This window comes from Mugil cephalus, chromosome 12 (genome assembly GCF_022458985.1).
Source record: "Mugil cephalus isolate CIBA_MC_2020 chromosome 12, CIBA_Mcephalus_1.1, whole genome shotgun sequence".
In the NCBI taxonomy this organism is placed as follows: Eukaryota; Metazoa; Chordata; class Actinopteri; order Mugiliformes; family Mugilidae; genus Mugil; species Mugil cephalus.
Window position 1 is genome coordinate 21391779 of NC_061781.1, and position 5147 is coordinate 21396925.

Below are 5147 nucleotides of genomic sequence, written 5' to 3' on the forward strand. Positions count from 1 at the left end.
AGGAAACTACGTCTAGGAACAGACCTCGACTTTATTTAAACCTCGTCGTGTTTCAATCAGCGCACACGTTTTTTTTTAGTGATACAAAATAAAAGAACAACATGTCTTATTACGGAAATGGTGTAATGAGATTCCTGTCGTCAGGGGACCTCTGCGATCTGGCTAGAGCACTAATTCTAATAGAAAATGCACAGATGGAGAGATTGAGCCAGCGTGTTCTGTGAAGTCTGCAGATAAAGAGCTGAATGTAAGAGAATTTTATACATAGCTCTGCACTAAAGCCAGAATGTTAAAGTTCAAATGTCACATTACAGTATTTCACCTGTTATACCGTTTGGTTGGCCTTTAAAAAACCCACTTTCTCTGTCAATCCCAACTCTAACTATGAATTAAATATCTTGACAACATATATGATTTCATATAATTTCAAAAACGAACAGTTCAAATCAGGAAAAGTGTAAAAAAAAAAGATATAAAATGTGGAGGTACTGAGCAGAGCTTGGACCTTGGGGCCGGCCTGAGGCCTCAGCTCTCTCCCGTCCCCTGGGAAATGCATCACAAACACATAGTCCTCCTGTCTCCTGTCTCCCGTCTCCAGAGTGGAGTGTCTTGCCGGAGAAAACTTCTCAATTCGGAACGGACTGCGCACACTTTACAAACAGCACACGAGCTCTTTCCCCGTCTGGCCCCGGACAGAAGGCGGCGGCTCAGACGCCGTGTTACGCTGTGAGATGATGGGACAGCTGCAGCGCTGAACCGGACATCAGGACGTAGCAGAACATTTCCGTCTGCTGGAGAGAACCACAAGCTGCGAACCACGACCAAAATAACTCAGACACACTAATATAAAGAAGAGACTGGTTGAGTTATGGCCATTAAACACATGACAAAAGGTAAAATTTGTTTTGAATAATCATCATGGGAGATTTTTATTTTATTTTTAATTAAATGTCAGTTGGATCTGAAACTTCCACTACTTTTGGATGTTGTAGGAATTAGCTCTTCATCATTCTCAAGTCAAACTTCCATCCAATTGAAAATCAAACTTTTCAAGTAAATCAGACACAGAGAATGCAAAATGATGCACGTTTCCATCCACTACTGTGAGTTATTGAAACAATGTCTCGGTGGTAGTAAAGGCCATTTAATTCTACATCCCTATCCACGTCCATGTGACAGAATTTACATTCATCTGTCCCAAGCAGAGATACAAGTAGAACTACTTCACTGCTGTACTTCAGTACTAAAATGCTGTATTTGTACTCGACTGGAGTATTATTTTTGCCTTCTGCTTCCACTTTTACTTTGCTACATTTTTTCAATGAGTTTAATACTTTTACTCTGACACATGTGCTGCATCGTTACTCGTTACAACTGACCTTTTGCAGAACCCCGCCCCCAAAACGCTCATTGTCCAATCATTCACCCTGGCAACCGTAACTATGTCAACAAGATCGTCAAGCTGCCGACCTCTAACGAGTTACAGGGAAGCGATTTGATGGGATTCTAGGTAACCCAAGAGTTTGTCTGGGGGACGCCGGACAAACACTGTTGTTGTTCCTGACGCCGAAAACACAACATGACTGAATCAATTCAACTCAATTCAGTTTTATTTATATAGCGCCAATAACAATACAAATCGTCTCAAGACGCTTCACAAAAACCAGCCTGCAACATCCAGAGCAAGCATGAGGGCGACGGTGGCAAGGAAAAAAAATCAGACATTGTTGAAGGTCCCACTCCAGCTAGATCTCAAGGAAATAAACAAGCAAACATACGTCTGCTCCAAGGTAAGAATGGGCTAAAACTATGAAACTGCCTGCAATACTAAAGTACAAAACATCTCAAATACTTCTCAAGTACTTCTACTTAAGTGTGGTGCATAAAGAACACTTCAACTTCTACTCAAGTAACTTTTTTGACAGAGTACTTGTACTTTATATATGTCGGGTCCCAAGTCTGCAAGAGACCGTGACAGAGTTGGCTTTTAACGCTATATTTCAGAGAGTACACACGTGCAATGAAAATATTTCGCTTGAGGAGAGACTATGAAAAGATGTGACGTTATCTGTAACTTTATAATGAATCATTCCATCGACCAGGCAACGATGAAAGGCAACAACCTCTGGTCTACGTTGGCTATAGCCACTAAAAAGCTAAAAGGCTAAAAAAAAATGTAAAGCCAGTCTTTCAGAAACATCCACAGGAGCCTTGTGTGGTTTTCTCTGTTGGATGTGAGGGACAGAAAGAAGAGCGCCGCTGCAGTATGAGTGGAGCCATGTGTCCATCTACTGTCTGTGTGCAGAAAGAGTGAACTGATCCTAATTCTCCAGTGAGCTTCCATTAGGTTAATGACAGAAGAAGTAGAGTCCGTGATATGAATGATAACAGGACACATCTGTATGTTTTAAGTATGAATTTGAGCAAGGTCCTGGTGACACTGTGAGTTCTGATGCTTGTTTCATTTCTGCAGTTGAAGTCGTATGTTTCATGAATGTTTGACTCCCAACTATAAGTCATTTTGCGTTGCATTTGTGAATGAACCTTCAGATCTATTTTCCCCACAACTCTCTGGGATTTTGCAAAGTCAAGGAGCACGACACGGCGTCAAAGTTAATGCTCTTTCTGTCAAAGTATAAATATAATACGTGAATAGTAGCAGTTGTATGGATGCTCCTATTAGGCTGGAAAACCGCCGTGAGAACTGCCACACATACATTTCAGTTCCAGTCAATGAGGCGCAGACGCTGGCACGGCTCAGTCAGCCTCTGCAGTCCAGCCATAACTGTCATTACTGTCATATTTCACATGTAATGTCGCTGACATCCAGAGCATGATACTCACACGCTGCACTTCACACAATTAAGCACACACAAAGAGCCCATGTGCCTTAACGCTCTAAATACAACACGTTTCCCAGCCTCCACTTGCTAAACATGTAGCTGTGATATTTCCTGTCTGCTCCCCTCCTCCTCCTCCTCCTCCTCCTCCTCCTCCTCCTCCTCCTCCTCTTATGTCTGCGATATTTTTAATAATGGAGAAGAAGAAGCAATATATCCTCGAGCTGAGGGAGCGATACAGGGTTAAGCATATTCCGCCGCTAATTGCGCTTTCTGGTTTTTAATAAAGAAAAACCACATGCCTACAGGCCTGTGTGTACGTGTGTGTGTGTGTGTGCACATGTGCGTGTGTGTGTGTGTAACTGTGCTGATGTTCAAACCAACACCAGGCATGTGCAAACTGTTGAGAGGTGATATAGTGTGTGTTTCTGTGAAACAGGCACAGCAGGAGGAGCTAGAAGTCTGTTTCCCAAATTTGGTTCAGTCACTGTTAAACGGGACAAAAAATAACAACTACATTCATAATCAATTAGACAGTTCTGAAGTTGGTCAATGAATCCACTCAAATCCTGTTCAGCCTTGTAATAATTCTCTCTTTTTCTGGGTCCTGGATCTAACAGTCAAAACCCCAAATTACATATGGACATTGCTATGTTATAAAACTGGTCATGCACTTTAAAAGCTGCACTGCAGGTCTGTCATGGTGGAGAAAGAAGAGTTACAGATGTAACCAAGGTTCTATGAATTCAAACTCTCTTGAAGTTGGGAGCGATGAATCCAAAAAAAAGTCCTAGAAAAGCTTCTGATTGTGCTGATAAAAAGGAAAACTCTCATCTCATAGGAAGAATTAAAGTTTAAGAAAGAAATCGATCAAAGATGTATGGATGTGATGTAAACACGGAGCACTGCCATAAGGAAGCTAAAAGTAAGGTTAAATTGAGCGCTGTGATAAATATATAGGGCTTAAATATATAAAGCTTTCTGTGGTGGTTCCAGTCTTTTTACTAATCAATTTGTCCTTTGTTTTAAAACCTCAGACCAATCCACAGGTAAGAATCCACACACACACACACACGCACACACACGCACACACAGAAATCATTGTGTATATGGGTTTGCATTGGCTAGCTTACAGCTAACATAAAAGTTTTAGCCTTAATATCACGTTCAGGTTGATGAGGCGCATTAATAACCCTTAAAAAGTCCATTTATAATAATATTTTAAGGGAATATGCATGGAATATATTCAAAACTTGTATATATATTTGGGTTGGCAAGCTTCAGACATCTCCCAAAATCTTAAAAACCTAAACATCATAGTATGCGTACCCTGCATTCACTCACCTATTATTCACTAGTTGCTGCTTCTGGGCGCAATAGTTTAAGAGAAAGAGATTTGTGGGTCTTATTGTTTGTCATTGTGTAGACTGTAGCCACAGATTCATCTAATGGGAATCTTTGGAAACAATAAGGGAGAAAGACAACTGTGGGAAAGGAAAAGCCATGAAAGTGAATGGTTGGTGGATGTTGGGTGGTTGAGGAGCCCGTGGAGACATTATGTTCTTTATGAAGCCATAAAACAAAAGGCTGCTGCCTTTCTCCCCCCGTCCCGTCATCACAATGACCTTCATTTGATGACCAGCCCTCTTCATGGGGTCTTTAAAGGCCCGGGTAATGGATGTTTATACATAGCAGACATATACCACCGCACATAACCACATCATCATCCTTACAACGCCACATCACACTGAGCAATAATCTGCCTCGGGCTCCAGGGTTTATGATTGACAGATCTGAATAAACCTTCTCATTTGGATATGCTGTGACAGGAATTAATTACCAGGCAATTGTGTCTAACATATTAATTTAGAGAAGATTATACAATGCATTAGCCCGGCACTTATTAAGCATGGTTATGTACGCCTGGGTTTGTGTATTGAAATCGCACAGGCGGAAAATTCAGTCCAATTTGCCATGCTTGGCTCCCGTTAACACATGGCTGTGTCTCTGAAATCCTCCTTCCATTTTACCCGTCCTCTGTTCTTTTTCTTCCTTCCTACTCTCTTCTGTCTCAACCAGCTTTTACCATCTCATTTCCCCACATCCGAGTGATAAAACTATGGCGAATCCCTGAGGTCCAGAAAAGTGTCTTATTGGCAGGAATCATTTCTGGTAAAGCTTCAGGAAAAATGTAAAGAACTACTTTTTTGTTTCAAACCACCAATAGAGGCTACATTTTCCTCCCAGCTTTTTTTTTTTTTATTACACAAGCCCTGACACACCAAGTAGATATTCAGACCTACCCTG